General features: G+C 43.8%; 1 long non-coding RNA gene across 4 annotated transcripts; it reads left to right on the top strand.

Moving 5' to 3' along the window:
* Positions 1-61: 61 nt before the first annotated feature.
* LOC122158296 lies at positions 62-12709 on the top strand. 4 transcript variants are annotated; one of them, XR_006168193.1, is made up of 5 exons: positions 62-314; positions 5714-6617; positions 6873-7018; positions 7136-8693; positions 9732-12709. It is a non-coding gene; the product is annotated as an uncharacterized LOC122158296 (long non-coding RNA). The 4 variants fall into 4 exon arrangements; XR_006168192.1 differs by having other exon boundaries at positions 7136-7290; XR_006168191.1 differs by having other exon boundaries at positions 7136-12709.
* The last annotated feature ends 1084 nt before the right edge of the window (positions 12710-13793 follow it).

Raw genomic sequence — 13793 nt, forward strand, 5'->3', positions numbered from 1 at the left:
TGCCGCCTGAGGGAAACGGCCGAGCGGCGCTGAGGGCGAAGCTCCGTCGGCAGCACCGTGTGCGTCCGCCGCCCCGAACTGCCGTCGTCCCGCTGTAAAACGAGACGTGAGGGCCCTGTCTAGCCGTGGCTTGCTGGCAGGCTCCCAAAGTGAAGAAAAAAGTGAAGAAAAGCCCCCGGCCCATCCAACAGCTGCAGCAGGTTGCTGTCCCTGGGTCCCTCACCAGCCTGGACCCTGCGGACCACATCAGGCCCATTGCACAGTGTTTAACAGCCGGAGCGTCCTTAACAGGATTTACATCTAACAGCATTACGGTGTGTAACTGTGTACTGCAGGGTAGCAGGGCATGCATCTGTCTGCCTTAATAGTCATGTTGAGAGTTCTTGGAAACAATCGCATCCGTTGGAATCTGAATCCCTAATAACGTCTAATGCATTTCTTTGTACTTGAAATTCTAAATACAGCAAAGGAATTCTTCTGAGCGGTTTGAGTCAGAAGCGTAGTAACTTTTTTTAGAGGCTTGTTAGTCTGTATTCTTCAAAGATAACAAAGCGACAAAGTGGGGGGTATCCAGTGTAGAACTCGGAAACGCTACCAAAAAAGACAGATTTACATTTATGGGGTTTCTTTCCCATGGAGGTGAACAGTACAAGTGACTCCGAGCCCAGTGGGCAGGACAATGCGCATCTCAGGCTGCTCGGTTTCTCCAGCATTCCAGGTTTATTCACACCTTGTCCTTGAAATGTGTCTCTTGCAATCCTATTAAAACACTGTACTGAAATGTGTAAATCTGACAATTTCGGGGGTAAGCAGACATAAGCTTTATTTAAAGACAGTCTCTGCAGCTTGTGTTTCAGAACTTAGAGAAAAGATTCTTGCCTGTCCTTACTCAAGAATAAATCAGAAATTGAGTCAATGCAAACTCTCAAGTACTGGAAAAGAGAGCACACTGATTTATTTCTCCAAAAGTTAGAAGAGCTTTCTTGGTCATATAAAATAAAACTTGCAAAGTGTTACAGGTCAATTTTGCCAGCCTCCAGCTGTCCTTTCCAGATTGCTGTAGTGTGTAACTGCAAGCATGTGAACAATTCTTCTGAAATTAATAGTTCTCATCTGCCTGAATTGAGATATACATAAACTGTTTGCCGGCTTAAGACTTGTTTTTTGGGTTGCTTCCTTTTAGTTGGTGAAAGGGCTCTTAATTCTGATCCCCCAAGTAATCATCTTGCATATTTTCATACTTTTTATGGTTACTTTCTTAAGATTGATGAAGCTGTGTATGCTGGATGTGTATTATCCACAACTACTTTTTCATGGCTCCCTTAGAAGTAATTCCTTTAGACAGTATGACCTTAGGCTGGCAGAAAGCCATGGAATACTTGGGAATTTGCTTCTTTCTGGATGACTTTATCCCTTTAAAATAAACCATCTACTTCATTAAAAAAGTTTTAAAAAGTTCCTCTGTGTGAAAGATGCCTGCATTTCCCCAGGGCCAAGGGCTTTCGGTGGTATTTCTGAACTACTATTGATTGTGCCAGTGTAACAGTCATTCATGTGGTGAATTTTATCAAGTATTAACTTTCATTCAGCTGCTCACTTGTCTTGAAAGTCTCTTTCGATTGCTGTGCTTTGAGAATCTGTCACTGATCTGAGGAGAAGGGGACAGAAAAAGAACTACAAATTGCAAATTTGTGTACTGCTTGAATTGTAAGTGACAACCCAGGATTGACTATGGGATATTCTGCATCTTTGGTTTGACAGGGCGTAAGAGTCCTGTGGCCATGCAGACGTCACAGTTGTCATTTGTCCCACGCTCCGTGGCCATGTAGATGTGCTTATGAATGGAGGCAGACTGTGCAAGAGATGCCATTCCAGCAGCCTCTCACTGCTGGAGCTTCAGGACAAGTTGTAGCTCTTGTATGAGTACTGAATTTGTGTCATCTGCATGCAAGCCAGTGGGTGCACTTCACCCAGTCAAGAATGGTCGCCTTCACACCCCATAGTTATCAGGGTGTGGGTTCTGATGGCCTCCATCAGGATCTGACTGTGAAGATCCTCGTGACATTCCAACAACGCTGAGGGGTGCGTGATCTGTACACACCATCAGCTGCTCCTATGGAGTGCAGACCATTAGGCCTAACACCATTTAGCCTAATGGATAGAGGCTGACAATATCCACCCCACCCAGCTGGGGTGCTGGAGCTAGGGGAGGAGGATGGGGAAGAAATGCACTGTCCTGCAGCATAAGTCAGCTGCCGGAAGGCTTCCCAATAGCAGAGCTGACCCCTCGGAGCTCTTACAGGTGGCAGTGCTTGGACAGTAGATGAATGTTTTGGAGAAGAGCTTGAGAGCATGCCTTTGTTTTCCCCTGTTGTGGAGCATTAAGCCTATATCTATACTGATGCAAGTGGTGAAGTTCTGTTCTTTGCTTGTTCTCCCCGCACTGCAGTACTGCTAATTAAGCTTTGTTAGTTTGATGTCCAGTTTTTCCGACGTGGGTTTTGATCCAATCTTTCAAAATTCTGAAACTCCGCTTTTTTCCTTTGTATGTGCAAGTACATTTAAGAAGGATTTTCATCATTTCTTTGTGCCCAGCTTCTCTAATAAGGTTGGACAGATTCTCACAGTTTCTGTTGCTAATATGATTCCTGGCAAATAGAGCAGAAGGTTCAGGAGAACAAAAGAAATGATCTAATTTTAGTAATGGTGCAGACTGGGTCTGTCATTTTTCGCTCTCTTTTATCCTCCTACCCTTTTTGAATGTCAGCCTCTCCCAGCATCGCTTCTTTTCAGTTTGAATCTAATTCTTGTTTTTTGTCAAGGACTGGGCGTGATGAGTTTTTAGATATTCCTCTGAGCAGAAGCTGTAGTGTTTGAGAGGCTTATCGGGGAGATTCGGACTTGTCAGAGGTAATTTGCTAAGAGTGAGCCGCTTCCAGGGAAGCTGCTTTTGAACGTTAAAAAGCCATCTATCTGAAATTTCACTTAATGTATATGTCACATTTATATTATCCACTTTAAATCTTCAATCAAAATCTGAGTCTAAGGAGTGCACTGCAGTGTGAGGATAATAAGAGAATTAATTTGGTTCTGAAAGACAAAGAGGGTTGCATGTAGTGTTGGAGGTCAGGCCTCTGTCTAGTGAAGTTCTTTGCCTTCTGCATAATTCAAGTATGAAAATTGCTACTGAAGCCTTAACATTAGAAGTGTTCTTGCAAAAACAATACTAACATGTTTTAAATTAAGTTTGTGCCTACAAACTTTGCTAGATTTGGACCCAGTGACATTGTTCTGTTGAACCGCAGCTATGCTCAGCTTACCCAGCCTTTCTTCTCGTGCTCCTGTTTTGGATATGAGAAATAAACAGGCTGTATTTGCAGTTTGGATGATGGTAATTATAGATAGCTGATGTGCAGAACCGTGCAAGGACGCAAAGAGAAAAGAGCAGTGTGGAATGAAGTGGAAAGTGCTGAAGCGGTAGCAAGATGCAGAGGACATCCTGGGTTAATTTATTGTGTGTACAGCAAGAACACCAGCAGGATTAGAAATAAACTATAGCTCAGCATTCACAGTCATAATGTATTCCCAGATGAAAAATGAAGCCAGCACAGAAGTTAATTTTGTTCCCAAACAGGTCTATCTAAATAATTAAGTCTGCCTTGATTAAAAATGGACAGTTTTACAAAATAAATCACTCCTGATTATCTAACTCTAGCTGATTTCATTTTCTTACGTTTCATGGCACCTAGATAGAAGAGGGCTCTAAAACCTAAACAATATTCCTGCTGGAATACTGCTAAAACAGCTTCCTCTGGTGTAACAGACCATACTGTTAGGCCTGAAGTTGGGCTCTGGGATACAATCTGTAATTTAGAATGGTGTTTTCAAGTGCAAATGCTCGGTAAATAATTAGGCAGACCTCTTGCCCTACTTCTGAGAATGATTTTAAAAGTGAGCTGAGCAATTTTGAGATGGAAGGAGTATTGCTTCTGAATGTTCCATCTTCAGGAGTTATATTTACATTACTTTTTTTTTATTTCAGGAATCATTAACCCTGAATAAAATGAAAGCTTAAATGCATTCCATGAACTGCAAATTAAAAATGCTGTGTGCCAAGTAGGGAAGGTTTGCAGTGAAATGTCCTGTATCTCTTTACCAAGCAGCTCATCATTTAACCAGGAGATGAAAGGGAAGGATCAGCCCTTCCTTATTTCTCTCCCATTTTTGCATTCCATCCACAAGGTTTGAATGTTTGCAAGGAGAAGCTCAGCTAAGCACTGCATTCAGGCTGGGCAGCCAGCCCCTCTCCTTGCTAGCCATCAGCTCTCATCAGGGTGCTAATCAGGTGCCTAATGAGGTCCATGTTCTTGAGGCACATTAAGAAATCCCACAGATACAGCTCACATTCAGGAACAATAGTGTTTACATTGGCAGGGCTTTCAACAGAAACTCACTTTCACTCCAGCTGGTGAGTGTGATTCTAGCAACTAACCTAGCTCTTTCAGTAGCAAAGTTTGTTGATACAGCTTGTTGCTCTTCCTGTCACAGAGCAGATCAACAACCTGCACAGTCAGAACCACAGGAGTGTTCAGGTTGGAAGGGACCTTTGGAGGTGACCAAGTGCTGCTCAAAGCAGGGTCAGCGGAGCAGGCTACTCAGGGCTGTGTCTGGCTGGGCTTTTGGTGTTCCCAAGGATTGAGAGTGCATAACCTGTTCCAGTGTGGGTTGTCAGGGTTTGGTTTACTTTTTTGGTGTCTGTTTTTTTTTCTTATGTTTAAATAGTTTCCAGTGTCCACTGTGTGCTCACTGAGCGCCATTTAGAAGTCGGGCTCAATTTCCTACCCCTTCCCATCAGGTGTTGGTTCCCATTGGCGAGATACTCCTGAAGCCCAGGCTCACAGGCTCAGCTCTGTCATCCTGTCCCCTTACGACAGACGCTCCAACCCCTTAACCACCATCATGGCCCTTCACTGGACTCATCCTAGAATGTCTATGCTTCCACTGTACTGAGGAGCCAAAGACTGAACCAAGAAGTGCAGATGTGACCTCTCTATTGCAGAGGAGAGAAGGATTATCTCCTTTGGCTTGCTGGAGATGCTCTTCCTAATGTAGCTTTTGCTGCAAGGGCACATTGCTGGCTTGTGCTCAAATTGTTGCCCTCCAGGTCTCCCATGGGAGCTCCTGCACAGCTGCTTTCCAGCTGTTCCACCCTGTTCTGGGACTTGTGGTCATTCTTGCCCAGGGGCAGGGCTTTGCAATTCTCTTTGTTGGACTTTATGAAGTTGCTGTTTGCCTGCTGTCTTTATAAAGAACCTCTCAGGACAGAGTTGGAGGGATGGAGATTTAATTACCTCATGTTCCCACAAAATCCACACATCATTCCTTAACTTTTTTGGTCTCGTGACCCTCTATAACACCATGTCATCACCCTGATCTCTCACTGAATCTAAAATGAAAAGAAAAGCAGTCCATGAAGTTATTTGCTTTGTAAGTTTATGCAGAAAAAGGAAGGAAAGGTATTTAATTCTCCATGTTATTACCTGAGTCATACAAATTTTTTATTTATGGCATTTCTGTTTTAACAACAGGAATCATGCCCATAAATAAATGTGTATAAATTAAAGCCTCTTGGTTATGAATGAATCACTTATTTTCTTTATATTTATCCAGCTGAAGTTCATAGTTTCCTCTGTGTACTGTGCTTTTTCCTCAGGGTTCTTTCCAACCAGGCCTCACCAATTCTGTCCTCAGCTCACCTACGATGAGAAAGCAGAGCATCTGTGCTGTTTCCTGATTGTACAAAATACTGGGAAATGCTGCCGCAGACTGGAATCTCCATCAGATTGCCAGATGTCCTGAATATCCAGAATTCTGTCTTTGCCTTTCTCATTTTACCTGGTATCTGGGGGTAAATGAGACTTAGAGCCTCACGGAGCAGACTGGTGGATGGGGCTGCTGGTCCCTTCCTTTACGTTTGCCATCCACGTTGCATTGGTTCACAGAATTGCAGGGGTTGGAAGGGACCTCGAGATCATCAAGTCCCACCCCCCTGCTAAAGCAGGCTCCCCACAGTAGCTCTCACAGGGAGGCATCCAGATGCCCAGCATGGATTGATTTCTGTCTGTGAAGATTTCTTACTTGAGGCTGTTCCTTGGATCTGCACTTTCCGGTCTGTACCAAGGCTCAGACAGTGCACGGACTTTGGGACATAATCCTGGTTTCTGGGGACTCAGCACTGAAAATGCCTTTGTGCTGGAGGCAGCCTGCATTTGGAGGTCAGGAACATCCAGGCCCCTTATTTCATCTGTACTGAGAACTTAAGCTCATTCAAAACTCTCTGCTCTCCTTGCTTTGCTCAAACTCAACCAGTATGTTTTAGCAGGTGTATTTACTTCTGAAACATGTTTGTTTAGTCTATAATTTCATCGTGCCCCTGGTATTGCCTTGCTGCCAGTGACTCGCTGCTGGGAAGCATCAATGCAGAGGGATGGAGAACGTGTCGTGTTGAAGTTACTAAGCTGAGGTGCTTCCAAGAATGAAAAAAGGTGTTTGAACAAATGTGTTTTCATCCGACCTTCAGTAAATCTTCTGACTTCATTTTTCCTCCTGCAAATTAGGTACTGCCAGGGTAAATTTATTGGCTATAGGGTGGGTGGGAGGAAAACATAATTATTGAGAGAAAAAAAACCCCAACAAATCCTGCTTCATAGACAGCTCATTTATTTTAAGTAGGTCAGGGTTGTTACAAAAACACAGCAGCAGTCACACTTGTGATAGGATTCAGCTTCCGTTCACATTTAAGACATCCATCCCCTCCTAATTTTCAATTTTGAAGGCAGGTGACTCACAAGGGACACTTTTTTCCCTCCCAGGCTGACATGCTGACCCAGTCAGGCAGCACAAGTGGGATCCAGGTCCTCCCGTTGCTGAAGGAAGCTGCAGGAACGAGGCTGCAGGATTAAGGAGGAAGCGGAGGTTTTAATGAAGCAGACTCCATTCTTTGGTGGGGTGAAGGGAGGTAAGGGGAGCTCCTGTTGCTTATGTGATTATTGCTAATTACTGTAATTGAACATCCTCATGACAGGAATATTTGGGGCCTGAGGTAAAGCCTGTTTGCCTCCGTTCCTTTTTTCAGCTGTCTCGTGGTGCCCCCTCGAGGTGGAGAGCTGCTCGTTTCATTCACTGTTTAGAGCAGCTGGGATGCGAACTGGAAGCGCAGCCCTTGCTGAAGAAGCTGAGAAATCAGTTTGCTTTGGAAAAGAACCGTTGCAGTAACTCCACGCAAAGTTGGTGGGTTCTGGATTCCATTTAAAAGCGCACACTGATCCCTCTGCCTCCAACTTTTTTGTAATAGCCAAAGGTGTTTCTCCCCTGTGTGAGAGCTGATCAAAGTTAAAGGCTGCCTGCTTGCATGAGGGCAGGGACACACTTCCCACAGTGTGCTCATTTCCCTTGAAGTCTAGGATATGTTTGGGTAATAAGGGGATCCGAAACCTCGATGCATTAGGAAGGCCAGCCTCTGGCTTCAAGTTAAATAGAGGGCCCTGTGCCTGTGGGAGAAAGCCTTGCATGGCCTGGGAAGCTGAGCGGAGGGATGCAAGCACTGCTGCTCTGTGAAGGACTACAAACTGCAGGCTTCCTGTTAACAGCAATTATCAGATGATTTGGTTGGAAACATCTTTTGCCATGCGACGGCAGATTCTCCTTTCCAAAGGCCTCATCTTAAATCCAACAAGGAGTGAGGATTATCAGTGCCATAAGTCCTTTCGGGTCATTGAATGCATTACATTTGTTCTGGACTGAGATGGGTAGAAGCTGAGTGTTTTGGGGCAAGGACTCCATCTGACAGATGAGTATGCTGTGGGTGCGCGCTGTTTTATCACTAGGCTACCGTTCTGCTGAGTGGGATGAATTTCACCTGTGTCCACTTTGCTGTCACCTTTTCACAGGATCTTTCTGAGTCATCCCAGGCTCCTCCCACCCGATACGGGTTAGACACAGGAGGCAATTGCTGGCTGTATTTTGTCAAAGTCCTTTCAGACTTCCTGCCACACCAAATTGTCCCAACAGCAGCACTCACTGGAAGTCTGTTATGTTCATTGGACCAACATTGTTTCAGCTGCACCCTTCAGGCCAGATAACCACAGAAGGCTTGAGATGGCCTTGCTTTCAGAATTAGGAGGCAGTGGAGGCTGTGGCTACCAGAGAAGGCAGCTCACACAGATTAGGTGCAACAAAGTGGGCTGATGAATGCTGCACCTTAGCAAGTGGCCTTTTTTTCCTCCTCATAGCAAGACAGCTGTGGTCTTCAGAGACACTTGGGGAACAAGATTTCCTGAAGGGTTTTTCTTTTTTGGTCTGATTTTCTTCTGCTTTTACTATAGAAGGCAGACTTCATGAACTACAGCACCTCCTCTGTCCATCTTTTATGTGCAGCTTGGTTTTGGAGGTTGGAAGGTTTTTTCATCCATTGATTTTGTGCTCATCGTGGATATGTTTTAAAAACACTCTTAAAAAAAAAAAAAAAAAAGTCCCTACTTCTCATGGATAAATTTTGATGGGGATGGTGGGAAATAAATGTAAACAACTGCTGAATGACATGCGGAATCTGATAGCACAAATCCCCTCTGCAGAGCTGTAAATTGACTCAAAGCTCCTGTTGTGTGGAAAAGAACTCTTGGGCCCAACGAGGGGTAAGATGTTAATAAAACCTTTGTTCACTGTTACAATAGGGAGCAGCTAAGTGTGGTTTGGGGTTTCTGCCAAGTTAACCCTGACTTATTCCCATTGTCAGAAGCACTGCTAAGAAACCCTTTAATGTGTTATTAAGGGTGAAATATGAAAAATAGTATTTTTCGTTTCCAATGCTCTATTTAAAGCAGAAGTGTTCATTGTAAGAACATCCTTTATTCCCTTTCCCCACTGCTACACTCAGTGCTTTAAAGAAAATTCACATTTTGTGTGGCACTAATTTTCTTCTTGTTGGAAAAAAAGTTGCTTATGTGGTCTGAAACTGCCACCATCTTTAATATGGCCAGAGTCTTATTTTCTTTAAGAGGAAAGTGCAGGTGTTCTGAGCCCCTAAACACATGCTAACCTGGCTTACTTGATTGTTCCTTTGCCTGTGGCCTGTTAGTCGCTGCCCAACCATGGTCTCTTGCTGTTCTCAGCTCCTTAGGTCAGGATGCATGTGCAGTGCATTCAGATCCATGCACGGGTTTGCAATGGTAGCTCAAATAATAATCAAGTTGTGAAAAATAAGACAGTATGCATTTCAACAAGTTCAATTTTTTTTTCTCCAGTGAAGAAAGGTGAGAGAAAGAAAGCTTCTGTCTGCAGTCCTGCCTTTTATTTGCAACTGCGCTGCTAGGGATTCAGAGGCTGTGGAAGGCAGCATTTCGATGTATCTCCACTAGAGGCCAAGCGTGGTGTGATGACACCTGGTGTCATCTTGGCAACCAGGGAAAAAATAAAGGAGGTGGAAGGTCTAAGCTGGGCATTCTGGTGGAGTCGAGGTGTCTTGGGAGCTGAGTGCACAGAGCTCCAGCCATACGTTTAAAAGCAGCCTGGTGTCACAGCCACATTCCTTCCAGCCCTCATAACCTTTCCTTGCCCTCTGTGCCACCCGCTCATCTGAAGAAAGGTGGCATCTAACCAAAACACACTTTGGGTGCTTTCAATTATAAATGTTTACTCCATTCTCAAAATGTTTTCACTCGTTTTCTTGGCAGGACCTTGAGGATCTCTCTGGAGAGTTCTGTTCACGTAGATATGCACAAAAGGAACAGTTTATCTCCAGCTCCTGCTGACTTCCATGAATAATTTGTTGTAAAAGCTAAGTTGGACTTCTGCAGTCTTGAGTAACTTTGGAGTACCAGCTTCTAATATTCCAGCCACAGACTTAAGCAGCCTTTCTACTTTTAGAGGCCAAAGCGGCCTCTCTGATCTCCACTTACTGTAACCACCTTGGAAATTCCCACTCCTTTTCCCTCCTTTTGGGTTCCCCATAAAACCAAGGGCTCCTCACTGGCAGAACTTCCCTTCTGAATTAAAACTTAAACAAAGATTTGATGGAACGTGATCTTTACTGTTTCTTCTTCATCTCTCAAAGTGCATGCCAGGAAAGACTGTGCTGACATAGGAAGGTGGGCAGCTGTTTCACAGGGTGTATTCATACACCCAGTCTCACTGAAGGCAAACAGAATTGCTTATCTGAGTAATGCCACACATGTGCCTGAGTGATTGCAAAGGACTGAAAGGAGTTGGGAGTAGAAATAATGGCACTGCTTCATCTCTCACAGAGCAGCGCCAACAAAATAATGAAGCTGCATGAATAAAGAACCAACATAATAATCGGGCTGCCAGCATTTTTGGAAAATTAGCACTTCTTCCATAACAGTAACGGCTGCTGGGAAAATGGTACAAAATATAACTGTCAGGTTAAGCACACCTTAATCAACATGCGCCGAGTCCCACTGATGTGTCCTCAAAACTGTTACTTAAGTACTTGTTAAAGCCAATTAAATAAACAAAATTTTACAGCCTAATAGCATAAACCACATAAATAACATAAAAGAGCCATAATGGCTGAATGGGTGAGTGTTTAGCCCTTCCTGATTTAAAACAGTGAAGTGAAAAATGTTGCAGCCCTTGAAGGTGATTTTGAAGACGAGGAAGTGACTGTGCTACACAAACAGCAATCAGAGACAATTAAGAGAACTGGGACAAGTGCCTCATTCTCTCCACAGACTGCATGGGAAATTGCACTTTACATTTCAGTCTCGTTGCATTTAAAATAAGGCCCCCAGCTATGTCATTTTTCAAGTCCAACTCAAATCAAAAGATATTGCTTAAAATCTTCCTATTACTCCAGAAGTGAAAAGAATGATTGTCTATGCTGATGAGCCCAGAAGATTGTCTTGCAAAGACTTTGGCAGTTTTGTCTCCCAGTCATTATAATGTTATTACTGCTCCTGAAGAAGACTGACAGAGCCTGAATGCCACAATAAGTACTGGGGCAGTTTAGGGTAGCTGCAGATTTCATGTTGTTTCCCTGCCAGCAGAGAAACTGTGCTGTGCTGTGTGTCTGTTTTCTTTTAGAGCTTCATCTGATGAAGAATCTTCGACTGCACAGAAACAAAACAACAGAAAATAAAGGCAAGCTAAAAACAGCCCATAAAAAAATTGAAAGAATGCAAATAGGGAATTTTGGCAGTAATGCAATTAGACATGTCTGTATATAATTATAACCTGTATAAATATAACCCTATCCATAGACAGGTCCCTAGCACACACAGCCCTTGGGCAGCACCTGCTCGAAACCTTTCTGGTAAGCATGGAAAGATTTCAGTACAAAATGGAGAAGTGTTCTGAAGCGGTCAGGTTGCCTCGCTTTGGCAGTCATTGTTTTGTGAGGACAGGAGCACACTGAGCTTTCGGAGCTCATACAGCTCCTCTGATTTGTCTTAAATTGTGATGCCTAGAAATGAGCACCTCAGCTTTAAAGGTGCTTAAAGGCAGATGTAAGTGACCAGCTTTCCCATGGTGCAAACCATAGAGCCATCTAGGATGTAAAGGACCTGTAGGGTCAGTCAAACCAGCTGCCAGTCAAACTAGCAGCCTGACCTACCAGGTCCCATTGCTATGCCGTGTCCAGCAGTGCCACATCCACACTGCTGCCTCCTTCAGCAGCCCGTTCCAAAGCTTAACCACCTGCTCTGTGAAGAAAATACTCTTAATGTCCAATCTAAACTTCCCTTGGTGCGACTGGAGCCTGTTTCCTCACATCCTGTCACGTTACCTGGGAAAAGAGACCAACACCCTCCTTGCTGCAAACTCCTTTCAGACAGCTCTAGAGCACGATGAGGCCTCCCCTCAGCCTCCTCTTCTCCAGAACGAGCAGCCCCAGTTCCTTCAGCTGCTCTGTCTTTTGGATTTGGAGACGTAAGGAGCAGCAGAGTACGAGTATCATTAATATGTTTATTTTTTAAAGTTGTTTTTTTTCCTAATGGAAAAGGCTCCAAAAATAAATTTTAATTAAAAGGATAGTTAATGCCAAATATAAGAAATTATTAATTTTTAAAAAGTCAATTACAAGATTTCTTCACTCAGATACAATCAACTGCATACACCGGGTAGTCTTATAAAACAAGAAAACAAGAACTTAAATCAATTATTTTCTGATGAAAGATGTAACTTGTACTTTTTTCTGTGTAACGATTGAATAAGAGAGAAATTATGGTTGCAGTGATGACCTGGTGCTCGCTCCCTCTGTCCAATGGGTAAGCTACCTCAATTCCTGAAAAAAGTAATGCCCTGTTGGTCTCTGAGGACTTCAGGGCAAATAAGCTTCTTGAAACTAAGATGGGTTTGGGAAGGAAGCCACCTGTAAATTCTAACAAACCCAGCAACACAGCGGAGTGTCAGAATTCGAGTCTATCTGAATCAGCAGTCATACATGGAACTGTGGAAAAGAGAAATGCTGCAAGCCACGAGTCCTGCTCCCCAAAGCATCTCCTGGTACCAAGACTCACGATGGACTTCCTAGCAGCAACTTCATCCGTTTCAGTGGGACTTCTTTGGAGCATTCAGTGAACGATGGCAAAGTTGAGTCCTAAGCTGTTGCTTTAAAAAAGCTTTAGGAAAAATATACTTAACGGCAAATGCTGCTCTCAATAAAATCAATGGGAGTTTTGTGACTTGATTTTTATGTTATACAATAATAAAACTTGTCTTACATTTTCAGGTACTGCGGATGCCTAACTACTAATCTAAGGAATACATTGATGCACTTAAAGACATATATGTATAAAACTGCAGTGTTTGTCATTTTATATTCACTGGTGACTGTCGTTCTGCCAATGACTCTGTGTCATTTTCCAAAAGCTGAAGACCATCAGTAGCATAACACCAAGCTGAGGTCTCTCTAGCTCTCCTCTTGGAGCAATGCTGTCACGTTAGAGGGACTTGCAGCAAACGCTTGCAGTTGCTGAGACTGTCATCCAACTGCACGCCGCTTTGTGCCCAGGATAAGGATGGGGCCAGCTGAAGTGCTGGCACCACGCCATGCGGACAGATGGACAGATTGGTGAGCAACGCGGGGACCGAGCAGGAGCATCCAGTGTGGATTCTGAAGGCAGCGCTCCCAGCTGGCAGACACCAAACAGCTGGCCGGCCTGAATTTGTTAAAAACAATTTCTGTTGTCGGAAATGTTGCGGTTTGTTTGGTTCTGGGTGACGTAACGCACCAAACACAACAGGGAGAGGAAGGGCTATTGTTAATTGACGTTGGTAGAGTTGGCTTGAGCTGTACCAAAGGAAGGAAATGAAGAGTGGGCATTTCTTCTGGGCCCTGCAGAGAGTGAGAGAGAAATCTCAGCACGGATTCAGAAGCTGGAACTTATCAGAAACTCACGCTTGAGTTTTTTTTCTCCAAAGAGGATCACAGTCAAGTAGGGGCACTGTGAAACAGCTCCTGTCCTGGCATGAGGGTAATGTTTACAGGATACACTTGGGCTCTGCCTTATTGCAAGCTGGAAAACGGAAACTTGAAGGTGAAAATATGGAGCGAATGTATTTTGTTTCTGAAGAAAATATCTGAAGAGAGATACTCGAAGTTTAAATATTTAGCTTTAAGCAGTTTCTTTCTTGGCACGCTGAGGTTTAGACAGTAAAATTAAGTCTTTCAACCCCATATGGAAATGGGGCAGGGAGCCTGAATGGTTGGTCCTCACATGTGGAAGCGTCCCTTTGTCTTACAACATTTCATCCCTTCTATTGGCAAAATCAATAGT

Source organism: Centrocercus urophasianus, unplaced genomic scaffold, assembly GCF_019232065.1.
Source record: "Centrocercus urophasianus isolate 14NV4802_14NV808 unplaced genomic scaffold, USGS_Curo_1.0 seq_14, whole genome shotgun sequence".
NCBI classification, from domain to species: Eukaryota; Metazoa; Chordata; class Aves; order Galliformes; family Phasianidae; genus Centrocercus; species Centrocercus urophasianus.